Here is a 21,259-nt window from a genome sequence, read left to right as displayed (position 1 = left end):
TCTTTGCTTGGCCCAACCCACTACTCTGTTGAATACAGAATATTTGGAATGATTTGTTTCTGGGAGCTGATTTCCCTATGCTTCCCCCCTATTCTTCCCAGAAGGCCAAAATAAGAGCCCTTTGAAGAATGTTATTCCCTTAAGACATGTGCTGGGATCTCCAGAGTCTAATGCTAGCCTGTGAATTCTCCCTGTCATCTTTTTACTACATTCTCTGGTGATAGCCCCCAAAGCTGACTGCACTGTTCTCTGAGCTCAGTAGCCCCTTACTTTGGTTGACTGTATCACCAGGTCTATGCCTATCACTCACTGTATCACCAGGTCAATATCTATCATACCAGACCCTCTCACTTACTCATTATATGACCTTGGACAACTATCTTACCTCCCAGCCTGTGTTCCCACTGTGTCTCACAGGTTAGTTGTGAGGTAAAATGATGTCATACAGCAGACACTACACGAGAACTGGTCCTCAACTGGTCAGAGAAGCCTAGATTCACCTTCTCCTTGTCAATCTTCCCCTTCTCTGAACTTTTGTTTAGCACTGGTATCATATGAACATAGACTTCTCAGCCAGAATGGCCTATGGAGAGACAGCCATCTGGAAATTTCCATTTTAAATGCTTAGTATACACACAACACAGACACAACACATACATACATTACAACTACACATACAAACCACACTACACCACACACACACAACATACAATGTAGACACAACACATGCATATACCATACTACACATACATACCACACACACACACCACCACCACCACCACCACACGCAAAACACACACCCATAAGCTGGGCATTTAGACAGTTGCCGTTTCAAATTCCAAGGATCGCCTGTCCCCACTGACCTTTTCTTCTCTGCTGATTTAGCCTTCTTAACTAGGAAAGCAGCCTCTGTGCTCAGTCCAAAGGGGTTATGAGGTAACACTGTGGAAAAGGTAAAGAAAAGGGATGGGTTGTTTTTCTAAAAACTTCTGTTCTTTCATGAGTTTAGACCCTCTTTCTTATGCCCATTGGTGACAGTCATTAATAAATAACTAATAGGTAATGTATATGAACAATATTCACCCTCTATTAGGCACCCTGCTGTACATTACATGCAAGATGCATTTAACCCTTACAATATGCTTATACACTGGCAGCTATCACACAATCAAGTTGCAGGGGAGCTGTCACCTACAGACATTCTCAACTTCCAAGGATCCAGCCCACACCTTGGGTCCCCACTCAATTTTGCTCACTAGTAATTAGAAGAGCAACTGTATGTCAAGCTGGAATGACCAATGATTAACCAGCAGAAGGGAACCATGAGTGTCATTCTTACTATATTCCATTCATAACTTTTATACAAAAAAGTAACAGGTGGGCCTCCAGGGATCAGGGACCATGGATGCTTTTGTCATTTCATCATGCTACAAAGATGCCTTAAGGTTTGTGATGATAGAACTTGCCATCTCCCAGAGGCCTATAGTCATTCCAGAGTCCATGTGATGCCTGGAGCTCTTGGCTCCAGATTGGAATCAGTACACATAGTTTTGTTCTTCATTTTCTTTTCTTTCTTTTTTTGCATTTCACCAATAATTTTATTTCTTTTTTAAAAAATTCTTTTCCTTTTTCTTTCTTTCTTTTTTCTTTTCCTTTTCTTTTTTTTCTTCCTTATTTTATTTATTTATTTATACTCATTTATTTTAAATTTGATAACAACACTGGTAGATTAATAGTGCTCTCCTTTGCCATCAAAAGCCCACAACTTTCTGTTACTCTAGTGGCCAAGGGTAGTCTTGTAGAGAACAGCTGATTTGGTCTCTACATAAACTGTTTTGCATTTTGAAGAGAAAAATTTAAATAAAATAAAATAAATATTTTATTATTTTTAGTTTATTTTATGTAAATTTTGTTAGTTAACATACAGTGCGATATTGGTTTCCAGAACAGAATTCAGGTTTGCTCTTCAAAATGCAAAACAGTTTATGTAGAGACCAAACCGGCTGTTCTCTGCCAGACTACCATTGGCCACTAGATTGACAGAAAGTTGTGGGCGTTTGCTGGCAAAGGAGAGCACTAACAATCACCATGTTATTATCATGCACTATTAAGGTAGACCATAGCTACCCCAGCCTCAGAGACTGATGCAAGTGCTGTATTCCATTAAGCCAGGTAACTGGAATTCTAGTGAGATCATGTAGGGAGAGGGCTGTGTCCTTTGGGACAACCCATGAATATATATATATATTTTTAAAAAACTGCTCCCACCCCTTTAAGTAGCATATATAGAACACATGTATCCATATATATTTATGTGGAACTCCTGAAGTTCTAAAACAGTGTAAGACTCTGAAAGGATTGGCCCCTGGTAAGGTCAGCATTTTCTATTCCTTGTTCCATTTCAGTGCTGGGTCAGATGTCCTATAACCAACTTCCTCCCTTTCATTCACATGGTTTCCAAAGTACTTTCATGTTCATTATTTCATCATTCACGGTGACCTTAAAGGGTAGTCATTTGTGTTTCCCAGATATGGAAACTAGGGGTCAGATAGGATAAGTAACTTACCAAATCTCCTACAGCCCACGATGGTAGAGACAGAACCACAAGACTGTTTGGGCTCCAGCCAGCCCAGATTTGTACCTGCAGCTTGGTACCAACTGACATTGTGGGTGATGACCTAGGATCTCTGCTCTAGGTGACTAGAAGAAGCAGTGACCTCTTCAGACTTTGCTAGCCTTCTCTGACAACCTTATCTAAGTTATCTAACTTATCTAAGTTAGGGTTTCTACTGTTATGGGTTCCCAAGGCATCTTGTTCTTCCTATTTTGTAATACCATAATTATAATGAAATTTTCAATTATTATTTTTTTGCTAAGCTGTAAGTTCCATGAAACAAAGACCATATTTAGCCAGCATAGTTCCTAACACCTATGAGGAACTTAATACATGTATCGTGCAAGAGAACAAACCATTCCCTCTCATGGAGAAGTCTGGACAGGGCCAAAGAATGTCAACCCATCAATCAGAAGAAGACTGACCAGAGGTAGCCAGAAAACAAGTACAAAAACATGTCCAAAAGATCAGCAGCTGGTAGACTGATGTAAGCTACTTAATTGGCAGGTCTAAGCTGGGGCTGGGAACCAGGAACAGGACCAGAGGCTGGGGGAGGGGGGTCGTTTCCAGCAGAGTGAGTCACTCAAAGCTCCCCTCTCGGGGCCAGAAGACCAGCATCCCAAAAACGGGGCCAGGAAAACAAAGTTCACAGCTCTCTTGAGGGCTGTTTAGTTAAAACAGATGGTTCTGTACCTTGACAGATGCTTTCCCTTTTTTGTATGCCCAACCATCTCCTACAGTAGGTGATAGGGATCTACAGAAAGATGCGCTGGCGGAATATCATGGCAGAAGTTATGTTTTTAAAAAGTGTACTGATAGAGAGTGAAAGCCACGCAGGAATCAGTAAGACCACCCAGAATGCTAACAAACAGGAGATGAGTGACAGCACAAATGACAATAGTGCACATCCAGACAGAATGAACAAAATTGAAATGTATTACAAAGAAACACTCTGTTGAGCTCAGTAACTGATAAGGTGTTGAGCTTAGTAACTGATCGGGTATATAATAGTATCCCCTTTTGACTGGCTTCCTGTTTCCCATGTACTTTTAGGTCCTTAACCCCATTTGAACCTTGTAAGAAGCCTATGTGTTCGATGGATAAGGAAACAGGGCTGACAGGTGATCTTCCCAAGTCACACAGCTCAGAGGGGTTGGGTAGGGCCTGGAGACCGGGGTGCAAACCACCATTTCCAAACCCCCCGAAGGCAGCATGGGGCCATTGTGCGTCTGTGAGTTTCAGTCATAAGAGTGCGGTCACCTCACTCCCCCCCCCCCCCCGCCCAGGATCATGCGTATTTGTGTTTATGTAAATGCACATTTATAGCTGTGCATTTCCCAGCAGCAAGGCCTGAGGACTACCATCAGCTCTGGGAGTACGATAACAGCCCCAGCCCTGCCACACTGAAAACCCTGCAGCCTCATGGCAGGCTCTGCTCCTTATGAGTCAGACCTGTTTCTCATCATTACTGCTATTACTGATTACTAAAGAAATTTCCAGGGTCCTTGTAAAATATCCAAAAGAAATGTAAAGAAGATAAAGTTCTATATACTCTCCTACAACTTCATTTTTTTTTTACCATTTTATTTATTTTTTCAGCGTAACAGTATTCATTGTTTTTGCACAACACCCAGTGCTCCATGCAAAACGTGCCCTCCCTATTACCCACCACCTGTTCCCCCAACCTCCCACCCCTGACCCTTCAAAACCCTCAGGTCCTACAACTTCATTTTAATTGATAACATATTACCAGACACTAACACTTATGGAGCCTCAATTAATTGCCAGACACTGGGTGAGGTAGTTTTATACACAGAATCTCACACAGGCCTCACAACAGTCTGAGACGAGCACTGTTAGTAGCTCTATCTTACAGAAGAAGAAACTGAGGCTCCCATCGAGTAACTGACCCACGTTCACAGACCTGGTGAGTGGCAGAGACAGAATTCTGGGCAGGTCCAGGATTCCAAAGCCCACACACTACCTGCAACCATGTATCAGGGATATCTTCCCAAGTCAGACATATTCAATCCTATCTGTTTCTTAAAGAAAAGATTATTGTCTTCTTTTATTCCCCAAAATGTTTCTTGACTTTAGTTAACTACACTGAAAGGGACAATCCACAACTCATTAAAAAAGAAAAAGTCACATTCTTTAAGTGAACTGAAACAGGTTCTTTCCTTTCTACTTGCTGACCCAGACATCCCCATAGTTATGACCCCTTGTCTGTGGTGGCAACGCTTGGCTATTGGGTTAGTAACAGTCTACCTGCTTACTGAGTGATCTTGGACAAGTCCCCGCTCTGTCTGCATCCTGGCTTCCTCAACTTTATGATGAGAAGACTGGGTGGCCTCTCAGGGCCCTTCCAGTTGTGATCTATTATAACCTGTTATCTCTCATGACTTGCTGGACTGTGGAAGGGCTATTTTTATAAGATCATTTATTTCAGATGAAATTTAAATGTATTTCATAATATTCAAAATGGTAGATTGACCAGGGAAAGATGGAGGGTATATTAATTTCCTATGGCTGCCATAATAAATCATCCCAAATTTAGTGGTTTGAAACAACAGAAATTTATTCTCTCTATTCTGGAGAACAGACTTTGAAATCTGGTGGCAACTGGTGTTCTTGATTTATGACTATATCGCTCCAATCAGTGTCCAGTCTCTGTGGTCACGTTGCCTTCCCCTCTTGCTCTTTGTGAAATCTACCTCTACCTCTTTCTTATAAGGACATCTGTGGTTGTATTTAGAGCTCACCCAGAAAACCTGGGACATCCTTGCCCATCTGCAGATCCTTAATCACATTTATAACAGCCCTTTTCCAAATAAGGTCACATTCACAGGTTCCAGGGATTATGATCTGGTCTCGAAAGGGATCAATGTTCAGTCTACCACAGAGGAGCACTGAAGTTCCTATTCCAGCTTCTTTATGATGACTCACAAGGTGATCTCACAAGGGTATCATCAAGAACAACAGGGGCCAAGCACAGGTCAATATAAACATGCTTTGGGTATTTGATAGAGGGCAAAGAGGGAAGCAGAAGAAAGAGGTCAAGAGAGGATGACCGTAGTGGGATCGTTAATGGAGAAGCAACACAGCATCACACTGATGGGCTAGGTGCTGCACCCCACAAGTCAGTACAAGGGCACCGAAGAGCCCGAGATAAGCCTGTGAATGATTTTATGATGCTAACCATTTGCTATAAAATCAAACCTCTTAGAGTCAAACTCTCCTGGCTTATTCTATTCCCTGCATTACATTTAACTATGTTCTTTCAGGAAAAAATAAGGCACATTTCTACCCCCACTGGTACTATACATGTGCTCCTTAAAGTAGCGTGGGACCTCTCAGTTTGTCTTCTATCTAAACAGATCACTAACTTCAGGAAATGTTCTTAAAAATCAAGGTCCAAATAATAGTTTAATGAACCTAAAGATGTCTGCTTTTTTGAAAATTTCCTAGGAAATCTGGATTCAAGACTAGATTTTACCACATAGCAGCTGGGTTCCCTTGATTAAGTCACACTTTACTCAACCACACAACCATGCAGAGATTGGCCAGCCCCCCTCCCCCCCACGAAAGCCACTAGCTCCCTCCCCTGCTTTAGAACAATATTGAAAAATGTCTTATCTCCACTTCTAAACCATGACCTCCTAGATGGGAGGGGAAAGGTCTTAAAGAAAATAATGCCTGATTTATTGAGCCACGTGTTCCCTCCTGCAATCAGTAAAGTCCCTATAAATCATGGAAATTACTTCTGTTTTATAGACAAAGAAACTGAATGCTTAGAGAAGTTAGTTGATTATCTCAAAACTATACAACTAGAGAAAGAGAAGTCAGGATTTATACCCTGAGTCCAAACTTCATACTCTTTGCCTAAACTCATGTTTTGACTCTTATCTCTAGCACCTAGTACAGTAACCTAAGACGTGCACAACTCTGGACAAAAGAGCTGTGGAAGGAAAAAACACTTGTTGATACTATATATACACTATCCCACTTTCAGAATGCTGGAAATCATGAGGTTTGTGTATGAGAGAGGGCAAGCAGGGGCAGATCAGGAAAGAGCAGTGATACACAAAATAAAGCTTTACAAATTACAGCCTTGCATTGCTCAAAGCAATTTTCATAGGTATTGTTGCACTTGATTCTCACAAAACACCTGGTATGAAGTATGAGGAAGTACAAATTTACTCTAGGTAACAGAAATGCAATCTGTGATAGATTTGATGGATTTGACTTCTAAATGGTGGGGCCAGGATTCAAAGCCAAGTCATAGGACTCCTTTCCAGTGCTTTTCCCCCTTGGGCCTCACTGCTTTCTCTTCCCATGGACTTTCCTTGTAGTCCACAAAGCCCTTATCTATCACTTGCTCAAAGGCATCGAGTCCTGCAGCCTTCCACCAGCCTCCTGCCACCACCATGAGTGTGCTCACAGACATACACACATGCAAGTTTTCCTTCTGCTATATTTACAATGGCTTAGGGGTAAAGAAACAAGGATGGGGAGCCCTGGGAAGGACTCATGATTCAGTCATCACAGCTTTCCCAGAAGTTCTTGAGAATTTTTTCCAATGGCTTCTATAAACAAACCATATATGTGTATTTATTTCTGGGTATGAATAATGCCCATGACATAAAAGAGGTCAAAGGTCACCCAGTACAGGCCTGGTGTCCTAGAAAAAATCAGATTTGGGTGAGCACCTAACTTCTCCTTCTCCTCATTTCATCTACAAAGGGAAACCTTAGGATATTTTAAGAACGAAGGTGGTCACCAGCACAAAGTATCTCACACAGATTCAAGCAAGTAATTATCATTCAACTTATTTAATTAACCTGCTTCTTATATGAAATGGATGTTCTTACATACCATTTTTTGGAAATGTACTGACTCCACTGCATTAGTTCAATAACTCTGGCAAGTCCTAGGTTATGAGTTAATTAGAAGCCGACTGTAAGTTCCTCCAGGCCACAATCTCCAGGAGAACAGGCATGTTTTCCTTATTTAATACTCTATTCTCAGTGTAAGCTACAAGATCTGCTACATGATCAACCGTCCATGAGTAGCAGAGAAGGCTGAAAATAAACAATGTACGGGACTGGGCAAAAATACCAGTAGAGGTAACTGAAATTTTCCTCATTTATATGTAAAGGAAGTTTCAAAAGAAAGCTCTTTTGGCTGTGTATTCTGTTTTGAAATTCATCTTCTGCTCCAACTGTAGAACACTTAAAAAGTGATTTGCTGGACACTAAGAAATCAAACTTACAGTTTTGTGTTATGAGTTTATAATTCCTAAATTATTTTGTACTGTAAGTTGGACACGTCGTGGGCATTTGTTGTTTTGCCTATTCATTCTCTTTTCCCTCGTCAACTGGATATGTCAGCCTCATTTTCTCTTGAGAACCCGCTTTTGCCAGTCTCAGTCCATGCCATTCCCTGATCCCCACTCCTTGCTCCAGCGGTGGGTGGATGACCCACTGACCGATGAGAGATGGACAGAGCCCTCGCCACCATGACTAGCTCAGAGAGGAGCACATGACAAGTGGTCCCAAGAGCTGAGTTAAACTATTAGAATAGCAGTTCTGTCTTCCAGCTTAGATTGCCAAAATAGTAAAATCTATGCCTGAAGATTTGAAGATGCCAGTGGCCATCTTGCTGCTCCAAGAACTTGCTTGAGAATGAAGCCTGTCAGAGGAAAGCAGGCCAAGGCAAGGAGTGAGGCAGATTATTAAAGATAATCTGGGTCCTCCCATACTATGGTAAGTGAGTTATTAAATGTCCTCCTTTGTTTTTAAGTAAGTTTCAATGAGTTTCTTTCTGAAATAACCAAAAGACTCCTGTCTAATAAAATCACCTCAAAAGAAAATTGATAGGAATAAAGTATAAAATTGGGATAATTCTATCCATTAATTAATTTCATTATGTAGGGCAAAAGCACCATCATTCACTTTTCAAGTACTGACACTCATTGAACACAGTCAATATTTACAACCATCTAGTGTGCTGGGCACTGGGCAAGGTCCTAACATGGACATGGTCTGGGCTATCCATTGCCTTTGAGAGGTGGCATAGTGAAAAAATGCCAGTGCAGGAGGGACAGATGGGTTTTCCTTCATAGAGCCATGAAGTTGGCTCTCCCTTGTGTCTGGCCTGAAGGAAGAATGTGAGTCTAAATGCTTTTATTAACAAGTGAATTAAAAGCCAGAGGTGAATTTCCCTTAGTCCTCAATTTCCTGTCTGTGTGCCAAAAGTAGGTGTGGGAAGGGTTGGGGGAGGGGGGGCATGACTTGTTAAACACCAGATGAAGATCTATGGCAGCTAGGAGAGCAGCACCAGAGGAACTGGCCAGCTGGGCCTGGAGGCTTTAGCTATGAAGAAGTGGTTCTGTATCCCTGTGATAGCCTTGTCAAGGGCGCTAATTGAAGAAGAGATTAAAAGTGGGGGGGGGGGCGGGGCAGGGGATTGGGGGGATTCAGGGATTAGCATTTAAGCAGATGAGCTATGAGTGAGAAGCAGAAGGTCAGCTTTCATTAAATATAGGCAATTGAGAACACAGAAGAAAAAATGCCAACACTACCTTCTACTTTCGGTTTTCTTCTATGATGATATGTCTGAAATAATCCCCTTTCCACTGGGCATTCCTCTAAATGCTAGATGATCTCAAGGGGTCAAATCACCTTCAGATTGAGCAAAGGCTCTGCCACTCATACCTGTATGCTACACAGTACATTACAAATTCTCTGAGCCACTCTTTCCTCACCTTAAAATCAGAATTCCAACACGGACCTCCAGGATGGGGTGAGGACTATATGATGAGATGAGAAGAAGGCTGAAATGAGCCTTGTGCATAGTAGGGACAGAACAAATGTTAGTTTTCATTCCCTCTTTTCCCTGTCTCAACATCATTCAGCAAACATTAAGACACAATATGGAGCCAGAGAATGGAATGAACAGACATATGACTGGGGTCAGGCAGCTGGAATTTGTATTTTGCATTTGCTATTTACCATCTATGAGGCTTTGACAGACAGTATTCCTCAAGTTCAGGGGGGTTTCTTACCTTTAAAATGAGCATAATTACTATTGCCTTGCATACTGCACAATATTGTTAAAAGAAAGAAAATAAAAAAGATGAGGATTGTTAAATGATTTTAAAATGCTCTGTAAATGAATATGTGTTATATGTCCAGATACATGTGTAAGTATGTGTGTATATGTGTATATATAGTTTAATGTATATTAAATTGTACATGATATAAAAGACATACTAAAATATTCACAAACGTTAAAGATAAAGCAATCTTCATGACTGAATTTGGCAATGGATTGTCAGACCTGATACAAAAAGCACGAGCAATTAAGGAAACAATAAACTGGGCCTTGTCAAAATCAAAAGCATTTGTGTACAAAAGGGTATTCTTTATCAAGAAATAAATAGACTACCTACAGGGCAGAAAATATTTACAAATCCTGTATCTGATAAAAGCCTAGTATCCAGAATATTTATTTAAAGAACTCTCATGATGTAACAACAAAAAGACAAAGGAAATTTTTTTAAGGGGCCACAGATTTGAATAGACACATCCCAGAGAAGATGTACGGATGGCCAATAAGCACAGGAGAAGATGGTCAACATCATGAATCAGGAGGGAAATGCCAATTAAAACCACAACAAGAGGGGTGCCTGGCTGTCTCAGTTGATGGAGGGGGAACTCTTGATCTCAGGGTCATGAGTTCAAGCCCCATGTTGGGCGTAGAGCATACTTAAGTAAAAACAAAAACAAATACAAACAAAACCACAATGATGTATTTCTTCATACCCACTACTAGGATGGCATTTTTTTTAAAAAAATGGTAAGTAATGAGTATTGGCAAGCATGTGGAGAAGTTGGACCCCTTGTACATTGCTGTTAGAAATATAAAATGGCTCAGCTGCTATGAAAAAGTTTAGCATTTGCTCAAAAAGTTAAACACAAAATTACCAAATGACCCCTCTTATGTTCTAGACACAAAAGAATTGAAAACAGGTCCAGAATTCCACTCTTAGGTCTATACCCAAAGGAATTGGGAAAGGTACATAGGTAAGTAGAGATAAGCACTTGTTCACAGCAGCATTACTGACAATAACCACAAGGTGGAAACCCTTCAAATGTTCATCAAAGGATGAAAGACTAGACAAAGAGTGGGATATACATGTAAATGGAATATTACTCAGCTATCAAAAGGAAGTACTAATAAATGTTGCAACATGAATAAACTGTGAAAAATTATGCTCTGTAAAAAAAAGAAAGCAAAAAAAAAAACCCCAAAAAACAAAAAACAAAACCAGACACAAAAGGTCACACATTATGTGACTCCATTCATGTAGAATATCCAGAATAAATAAATCCATGGAAAGAGAATGAATAGCGGTGGTTGCCAGAGTACTTTGGGGTAATGGAAATGTTTGGGAAGTAGACAGAGGTGGTGGTTGCTCAACATTGCTCAATTAAATGCCACTAAACTGCTCATTTTAAAATGGTTCCTTTGTGGGGCGCCTGGGTGGCTCCATTGGTTAAGCGTCTGACTCTGGATTTCAGCTCAGGTCATGACCTCAGGGTTGTGAGATCAAGCCTCAAGTCAGGCTCTGTGCTGAGTGTGGAGCCTGCTTGAGATTCTCTCTCTCTCTCCCTCTGTCCCACCCCCACCCAGCTCACTTACTCTCTCTCTTTCAATAAATAGATAAATAAAATTAAAATAAACAATTCCTTTTTTGTGTGAATTTCACTTGAATAAATTACTTTCCAATAGGCTGAAAATTTCAATAATGTTAAAAGAGGGTCCATTAAAGAATAACTATGTATCAAAATATGTTGGCTTTTTAAGAAAATATAGTAGTCATCTATGATTTTTTTAACAAACTAATAAGTGCATCAATAAATCAATTAATAACATTATCTTAGAAAAACAGTCTCTTGGAAGGAGCACAGAGAAGATTTCAAATAAACTCTCAAGCAACATAACAAAATCACTGCCAATGATATCACTGTTTTGTGTCAAACCATTACCAAGTGAAACTGAAAAAATCAAAACTATCCACAAATTTGCCAAGATAGCATGTAATACTATGACATAATGGTGAGTTTTTCCAAAGTATGTTATTTGTTTATTTTACTTTTTGGTAATTCCTATCCCTGCCTCTACTGAAGAATGTTCTTTCTTCAAATTAAAACTAGCTAAAAGCTATTTAAAGAACACTAAGTGACAACATTTGTCTCAGCTCTGAGCCTCAGTCAGCTGAAAAAATAAAGTTGAGAAACTTACAATTAATTTTGTTGCTTTAAAATCAAAATGCAGACCATTCTAAGTTTGTATAATTTTGAAATGTGTTTATATTGACAGGATATTTTCTTTTATGTGTTTTAAAGTTTATTTATATAAAAATGTTACAGTTTTGAAAAGAGCGCTGTCTGATCATTAATAAAATTTAGCCTATGTGTGTGGATATATCATTCAGGATCTAACTTGCTAAACAAATCTAAGTGTCTAAAACAGGAGGAATTTAACAGAAGGAACTGGTTGTGCAGGTGGCAAAAGAGAAGCTTACACAGGACACCTGATGTGCCCCAGAGGTTAGCAATGACAAGAGGTTGCTATGTCCCTTGACTAAAAGAACAAAGCAAGGGACCCAAGAGCCCAGATTACCAGGCTGAAGCTGGAATCAAGAGCCAGGGGCTGCGGAAGAAACAAGGCTTCTTCACAGGGAGAAGAAATACCCAGGCTTTTCCCTTCTTCCCACCCTCCAATCTCTCATCAGTACCTCCCACTGGGGAAACCGAGCCAGGAGCTAGCTGGTTGAAATAGGAGTCCAGGAAACAGAGGCTTTAGAAGCCAGCCCTCCTGCAACATAAAGGCAAGCAGGAAAGGATGAGAATGAACCCGAGGGCATAAAGGTCAGGACCAACATAGAAGGCAAAACTGAAACTAATTTGCATATGATGGGTACAAGATTACATGAACTAGAGACATCCAATCATATACCTGCAGAGTTTGCCTCAAGATTTTATCATCCACTCTGGGAAATGGGCTGTCTGATGATTAACGTATTAGCATACAGTTTACCCCTGTCTGTAATAAAAATCACACAAATAATAAGTAAAACACTTTTTACAAATAAAACAGTACTTTGCATAGCACTTTCCTACACATTATTTCCATTTTGGAGATGAGGATTTAAAGCTTGAAGGGTTGCCATGAACCTGAACCTGCCATGATCCTTGATTCCTCTCTCCCTCAAAGCCCTTCATTCCCACCATCAAGGAGTCCTACCAGTTATTCTATTGCTCAAATCCATCCACTTTGTTCCACCCAATATCCTTTACCTCTAGGCTGGTTAGTCTCTCACCTGGATTACTGCTTATGCTACAAATAATTCCCCCGTGTTCACCCTGCTCCCTTCCAATTTGGTTTCCACACAGTGGCAGTGACCTCTTAAAAAAATATAAACATGACAGTGCTACTTTTTTACTCAAAACCCTTTCAATTCTTCCTATTACTCTTGAATTAAAGACCAAAATGCTTCATGTAACCTAAATCACGGAGCAAAGCCTGGCCTCTTCCCAACCTTTCGTCTCCGTTCTCTGCCTCTTCTCCCTAAACTCCAGCCACACTCATCTGCCGGGTCAGTTTTTCCACAGTACAGGCCCCCTTTGACTCCAGGGTCTTTGCATAGGGTGGTCCTTCTGCCTGGCATATAATCCCCATCTCCCCCAGCAGGCTTACCCCCACAATCCTAGTCATTAAGAGACAATAAGTCGCTTTTTATTTCTGGAAAAAAAAATGATCTTTTCCTTCGTTTATTCATTCAACAAATACTGATAATTGGCTCACACACACACACAAATTCTCTGCATACATGGTAATTCATCTCCCCACTTCTAATATCTGCCCTACTCGGTTTTTCCTATACAAATTGAATGGCTTATTAATAATAGCAATGATAGCACTTATAAAGGACAAAAGTAAATGCTACTATTTATTTAGAGTTGTAAAGCCTTTTTGTCAGGCTAGGCCATGGGAAGAATTGAGTCATTGGATTCTTAGAGTCAAGTTGGCCACAAACATATTGTTGGTGATGTGGCTTTTGAAATCCTGAGTGCAGCAACAAGAAAATCTGAAACCCTTGGGGTCCGTGTTATTATTATAAGTCCTCACCCTAATAATGAGCAGCATGTTTCCTACTTTCTCACTAAGGAATTTCAAGAGTCCTCTCTATTTGGGGCCCTAGTTGGCCTTCTCACTGTATCAGCAACACTAGTTTTCTGCAAAAATTGCTATTGCAACAAAGGGAATTCCACTCAGGCAAAAGCCTCCTGATCTTGAGGGCCTTTGTGTGGAAGATGAATGCTCCCACTCTCTGTTCTAGTTCTGTGAGAGGAGGAGGGGTGTGGGATGATATCCTTCAGATGACCCTCTACCCCCAGGTTTACCTCCTTCCTACTGGCAGGTGAGGAGAGGAGTTGGCCCCCTTCTAGCTCCTGAATGAGAGAATAGACTGTAAAAAAAAATGAGAGAGCCTTGAGTCATGCCTAATCACAGCTTTGGGAGTCAAATGGGACAGAGCTCAAATTCAAAGTCTGTCACTGACTGTGTCTTCTTCTACAGCTTCGCTATCAAATATGGTAGCAACTAGCTACACAGGCTATTTAAATTTAAATTAATGAAGACAACATAAAATCAAATACTTAGTTTCTTAATTCTACGAGCTGTATTTCCAGTGACCAAAAATCTAGTGGCTATCCTACTGGAAAGCACAAATAGATTATCTCCATCATCTGGAAAATTCTACTGGACAGCAAAGATCTAGAGAAAGTCATACAGCCCCTCTCTCTGAGCCTCCATTTCCTCACCTGTCAAACGATATAATATTTGAGATCGCCCATGTAAAATACAGTGCTTGGCAGAGAGAGAGCCCTCAATGTGTTCTCCCCCTTCCATTCTTCAAAGAGAGGTACTACTTGAGGGCAGGATCTCATTTAATCATTTTTGTATTGCCAATGCCTTCCCAGCACAATATCCCACTCATAGGAGATGCTCAATAAATACTTGTTGAACTATACTGCTTAACATTCAAATCAAGCTCAAACCTAAAATTTCCTCTACCATCACCTGTACGTACTAGGGATGAAGAAAAGAAGATATTATATATAATAAACACACATACAGAGAGAGAGAGAGAGAGAGAGAGAGGGCCCACTATTGAGTAAAAGAAGGAAGGAGGAAAGGAAGGAAGGAAAGGCAGGCGTGTGGGAGGGAGGGAGGAAGGGAGACTAGTTAACAGCTGTTAATGGTCAATGCAATGTGACCATTAACATTCTTTATATTGCTTTACCTAATCCTCACAAAAATCCTATGAAATGTCATTTTTTACATTTTAAGTAGGCTTCATGCCAAATGTGGGGCTCAAACCCACATTTTGACCCTGAGATCAAGAGTGACATGCTTTACTAACTGAGGCAGCCAGGACCCCCAAAAGGTCACTTTGATCCCTATTTTACCGCTAAAAAAAAACCCCTGAGGTTCAGACATTTAAAGCCAAAATTTGAACCCATATCATTCTGAATTCGAAGTTCATGCTCTCAGCTATTATATACTACAACCTCCCCAGAATGAAGGCATCCTATCTGTCCCTTGTCTGCCCCAGTAGACTCTTACAGTGATAAAAAATGAGATAATGCTTGTAAACACTTGCTGTGAACTCCAAGTATTGTGCAAAGTGGCCATTATTATTTTGTACTCATTATTGTGCAGCTCTCCAATGCTCAAGCCATGGTGCCTGGGTTAGAACACAGGCAAGCTATAAGTCGCCTAACCTCTCAATGCCTACCTCAAATCAGAATAATGACAGGATAACACCATGCATGCCTCATAGGATTGTTGTGAGGATTATATAGACTAATATATTTAAAGTATTTAGAATAGATTCTGGCACATCTTTAGCTCCATATAAATGTTACCCATTAATATTAGTACTATTACTGTTACATGGTGAAGACACAGGAATAGAAATATTTTAGAACTGAAAAATATCCTGAATAGAGGTAAAGATCTACATTTTCCAACTTCTTTCTTATAAGTCAAAGTAAGTGAAAGGGATATTATCTATCAATTAGATCTTGTATGGAGACCATCCAGCTGGAAACCTTCAGCATTTGAGGGGGGGGGTCAAAGTTCTAACCACTCCCCAGCCCCAGATAAGTCTGCAGCCATCAGATGTATCAGCCAATGAAAAAGCCAGGGCAGCTGGGTCTGTCAGGTGGTTTTTATGGCCCAGAGAATGGAAACTGAAGGCTAACAACTGGGCCAACTTCCCCCAGCAATCACAAAGCAAGTTTTGTAAGTGTGGACAATAGGTAGCAATGACCGTCAGACAGAATTCCCCATTCTGTGTTTTCCTGGAAGCCCCAAAGCTACTGGATAATAGCAAGAAAATAAGGATCAATATCAGGGTCCATTGTTCATGCTAACGGAGTTTATTATTTACTGGCTTCTATTGTCCCGAAATGACTTACTGCACCTGGATGTCAGAGAGCTTGTCTACAAAATTAATAGTTTACTTCAACTCCACTTGGAGGGTGGAGGCAGGGGAACTTGATTCAATTTATTACCTAATGTCTGGTTGATGCCAGGGGTGTTGAATCCAGTCCTGAAAAGTTAAGAGCCTCAAAGATGAGAGACACTCACACACTTAGAATAACGCTTTTCAAGTGGGTGCTCTTTCCTTTTTTTCCTTCATCTGAGTAAGAACAGAGAAGGACCCCCCAGTAGAATACTGAGAAAATGACACAAGAGGATAGCAGCACTTATACTGCAGAGAAATTGTGGAAAATAAGTGATAGGAATTCCTAGAGTCCTGGGTCACCAAGCATCAGCCTCATAAGCAGGAGGGGCTTGAAACCAAAATGGGGCCATTGAAAGATGCTGGACGGAAAGTTTCCATTCCCAACAGGATCCAGGGATGATGACTGGCAGCTGATGAAATGAAGGCAAGGGTAAAAAAATTTTTAAAGACCTCTAAAATATTACTTAGCCTTTGAGAAGATGATGATATTATTTGTGGAGAGACAGTACAGCAGGAAGAACGTGTGCAAAGGAGAAGAGAAGAAAAAACCAGCTTCTATTGAGCACCTCTACATATCAAGCATGGAACACGACTCTTTCTATGCACTCTTTTATTGAATCTTCATAGAACTCTATAAGGTAGGTATTATTAGCCCCATTTTATAAAGGAGAAACTTCAGAGGGTCCATGATTTGCCAGTAGAACTGAATGGTGTGGGGCGCCTGGGGGGCTCAGTGGGTTAAAGTCTCTGCCTTTCGCTCAGGTCATGATCCCAGGGTCCTGGGATTGAGCCCCGCATCGGGCTCTCTGCTTGGCAGGGAGCCTGCTTCCTCCTCTCTCTCTCTCTGCCTGCCTCTCTCCCTACTTGTGATCTCTATCTGTCAAATAAATAAATAAAATCTTTAAAAAAAAAAAAAAAACTGAATGGTGTGAGCCCAGCTGCTGGAGGCAGATAAACCTGGATTCAAATCTCAGTTTTATCACCTATCCAGGATGTGACAAGGGTTATTTAATTCCCTCGTGTTATGCAGGAATAATAAGATATGCTTTATGAAGTTGCCATAAGGATAGAGAGAGGCAAGACATGTAAAGTGCCTGCACGGCATGAGTTCTCAGTAAATGTAGGTATTATTTTTGTCATCATCATCCAAATCACATTTCTTTTACGGAATTAAATAAAAATAGTATGGGACACAGAATGCTACATGCTACACAGTACACATTCAATAAATGATAGCTATTCTCTCATTGTTCCATATTAATTTGACTTTCACTCTCCTCTTCTGACTCAAAAACCCCTGTTCTGTCTTACCAGCAGGATTTCCTCCACAAAAACCCCTCTGAGCTCACGCAGGTGCAACATGATCTCCCTTCCCCTTGACTCTGGCAACCACTGGTATTACCCCTCTCAACCTCCACCTCCCCCCAGGCTCAGAGCAGAATAATATCCCTGTCCTTCCTCTGAGGGATGGAAGGCGGCTTAAATAATTAACGGTTGTAAGGTGCTTTGAAAAGAGAGTGCAAAACACCATAAATCCCAAGAATTAATTCATAATATCAGTGGTGGGCTTGACAATTATATATGTCATATTTGTTCAGCTGTGAGAATGGTTTAGAACGTCAAGGTTTGGAGTGTGGTCCAAATCTCTCAAGACCAAGGATTTCCTGCAACTTTATATTGTCTGTATTCTCTAAGGCTAAGATTGTAAAGTTCAAATCTCCTAAACACAACACTAGGAATAGTTGCATTTTATTAATTTTTTAAAAAAAAATCTCTCCACTCCTCAGGCCTCACTTGCATTACACTGGGGTTTTGGAAGGCAAATGGCAGAGTGAAGAAGACACAAGACTCGGAGTCAGCAGAGTGTCTTCGGAGTGGTCCCATCACTCTCTACCTGGAAATTCACTCCTTATCCCATCTGAGTCTTCATCTCCTCCTTAGAAAAAGAAAAAGGCTGGTGGTGGCATGAGTACCTCAGGTTGTGATAACGAGCTAATGAGCTAATGCCTGCAATGTACATTCACCAGGAGTTTACTGAGTATCCTACCCTGTGCCAGGCTCCTACTAGACACTGGCAATCACAAAACTCCCTTGGTCTTAAGAGCCAAAGAAGACAAAGGAACTGATGACTGCAATAGGATGGGCTAAGATCTTGCCCCTCCAAGTGTGGTTCATGGACCAGTGGCAATAGTGACATCATGCAGATTGATTAAAATACAGAATCTTGGTCCCACCTCACACCTACGAAATTGGAATCTGCATCTTCGCAAGGTTCTGTGGCTATTTTTATGCTTGTTAAAGACAGATGATCTGGGCTCAGGACAAGGCGAAAATATGTGCTGGTGCTGTGGGGCTATGAACTGGACAAAGAGATCTAGTATCTCTTGGTATCTAGATGAGGGTGAGCAGGAGGGTAGTGAAGGAAGGCTGGCACAGGTTGGTGAACCACCAGTCCAAAGGGATGGCAAGATGCAAAAGCACAGAGGCCTGAACCAACATACAGCCTTCAAGACACTATGAGGAACTCAGTATTTCAGCCCTGGGCTTGAGACTTTTTTTTTTTTTAATCAATAGTGTAATTGATAGTTATCCTTATTCAAATATGATAACCTCTGAAAATCATCTAAGATCCTTTCAAGATGTTTACTTAAGTATGCCTGCGTATACATAAAACTGCATTTGAACTTCAGCTTTTAACTGCAAGTGTTTCTGTCCTATAAACTGAAGATGCATTTGCTGGCAGGGAGCATCCAACAGTAAGTGAATGGTGAATGGTCACATGAAAATGGATAATTGTGTCCCCTTTCAAATGTGTTTGATGTCACTGGAAAAAAGAAAAGAGAGAGAGAGAGAGAGATTGGAACCCAGAGGAGAGAGGGAGGAAAGAAAGAAGAAAAAGAGCAAAGGGGGGATAAAAGGAAAGAAAAAAGAAAAAAAAAAAAAACAATTCTTTTCAGATCAGTTTTTCCTATGTTTTAGGTTAAAAAAAAAAAGAGTCAGTCAGGCTTGAATATTCTTTATGCCTGGTTTCTGTCCTTTATGGGCACTTCCATCATTTGGACTTAACTCTTTTTAGTCTCTTGGTCTTTTATTGAATTCAGTTTGGTTATTTTCTGTATGCAGTTTTAGGGATGCTTTACACTGGTTCAATCTGTTTGAATTTGTCCAGACTCCTGAGGTCTGGCTCACAAGGCCTTCAAGATTGGATGCTTGCCTGTCTTGCTGGCCTCGCTCAATTCCCTTTTCCCAGCCTACAGATAAAAACATATTCCCTTCCTAGAGATTACCCAGCTCTGTCACATTCAGTCCTTTTGAAATACTCTGCCCTCTGCCTAGAGGCCTTTATTCTCAGGGAAACCCTCACTCTTCAGCAGGAAGATCTACCATGGCTACCATTTACCTGGGACTTAGTACAGTTCTCAGAAATTTTCATTCACACTAATTACTGGACATGCAACCTATTATCTGCCCCCAAGTCCTTGTGCCAGGTTCTGTTTTCTAGAGAATCCCAACTATAAGAGTAAAAATCGGCAAAACACCTTCACACGGATGATCTCATTTTAACCTCAAACCATCCAGGGCTGTAGCTATCGGCTACATTCAACCCTCATGTTAAGCACTGATCATTAAACAGCAAGTATTCCCTGAGCAGCTACTATTACCCTGAGCATTTTCAGTACAACTGATTGCTCAACTCTCTGGCACTTGCTTCTCTATGCTCAAGCTTCTAGATTTGTTGGACCTTTGCAGTCATCTGACCCAGACTTTGGGCCAACACAGAGAACACAGCCAGAGTACTCCTGACGGCGAGCAGCCTCAGCTCCCACGCTGCTAGTGGGGGAGGAACCCCTTCGTCACAAGGCTGTTCTTCAGAATATCCCCTCTTGTGCTCAGTTAAAATCTTCCTATTCCATCTCCACCCACCTGTTCTGGTTTTGCTCTCTGTTCCTTCACAGAGCGTCAGCTCTCACTTCTGTGTCATTTTTTTTTTAAAGATTTTATTTATTTATTTGACAGACAGAGATCACAAGTAGGCAGAGAGGCAGGCAGAGAGGAAGGGAAGCAGGCTCCCTGCCAAGCAGAGAACCTGATGCGGGGCTGGATCCCAGGACCCTGGGATCATGACCTGAGCCGAAGGCAGAGGCTTTAACCCACTGAGCCACCCAGGCACCCCACTTCTGTGTCATTTTTATAGAATCAAAACATGTAAGTATTACATGAAACTCAAGGTGCATCTTCTATAATTTCCTCAATTTCAGAGGTAAGAGGACAAAGCAAATAGTCAATGACTGCGCATGAGTGAGATGCCTGCATCTCAATGTCTTCCGTTGCGGGTGATGCTCTGCCCCCAATAGCTTGCGGCCTCTCACCCACCCTGACAGATCCAGTCCATGTGCAAGCCACTTGTGCACATAAAAATGTGTGGGTCCTCCCCATTGTTTCCACTCACAACTCTTGGCTTTGACAAGACTTGTTAAATAAACAAAGATTCATGATTTTTAACATGCTTTATTGAATGCCCAGTTGTTTCTAATCAAAGTCATTAAATTATTAAATGATTTTGCTAGTTTCTATCAAAACCATGGTTCTTTTAATGGAAGACCAATTTATCATTCATTCAACAAATATATGTTCAGTATATAGCATGCGTCAGGCATTGATAGGTGCTGAGAGCCACAAAACTGAAAAAGACATGGTCTCTGCTATAGAACAGCTCACAGCATCGAGCTGGGAAGATATGTACACTGACTTAGAGGTTATGGGTATGGACTCCAGTGTCAGAAGGCCTGAGAGAGAATTCCAGCTCTCCCACTTACTAATTACATAACTTGGGACAAGTTACTTACTGTCAGTAGATCGCTATTACATCATTAGCAAAATGGGGTTATGTAATATACTATTAACTTCAGTGTGTTCTAATGATGATTAATGACTCAATAAATTGTAGCCATCTTTATATGGTACATAATTACTGTGTAATAAGTTATAACCATTATTATAGTTATTGTAATTAATAAAAATTCTGTTAATTTAGCAAA

The 21,259-nt window shown here is 40.8% G+C and overlaps 1 long non-coding RNA gene across 1 annotated transcript in view; it reads right to left on the bottom strand.

Moving 5' to 3' along the window:
• Positions 1-868: 868 nt before the first annotated feature.
• The window catches only part of LOC123956006, a 225,969-nt gene continuing 205,578 nt past the window's right edge, over positions 869-21,259 (bottom strand). The window contains exon 4 of the long non-coding RNA XR_006821485.1: positions 869-942. This is a non-coding gene — a long non-coding RNA (uncharacterized LOC123956006). The remainder of the gene's footprint in view (positions 943-21,259) is intronic.

The sequence above is a fragment of the Meles meles genome, chromosome 1, assembly GCF_922984935.1.
Source record: "Meles meles chromosome 1, mMelMel3.1 paternal haplotype, whole genome shotgun sequence".
NCBI classification, from domain to species: Eukaryota; Metazoa; Chordata; class Mammalia; order Carnivora; family Mustelidae; genus Meles; species Meles meles.
The sequence above is the reverse complement of the archived record's forward strand: the minus strand, read 5'-3'. Positions and strand labels throughout refer to the sequence as shown.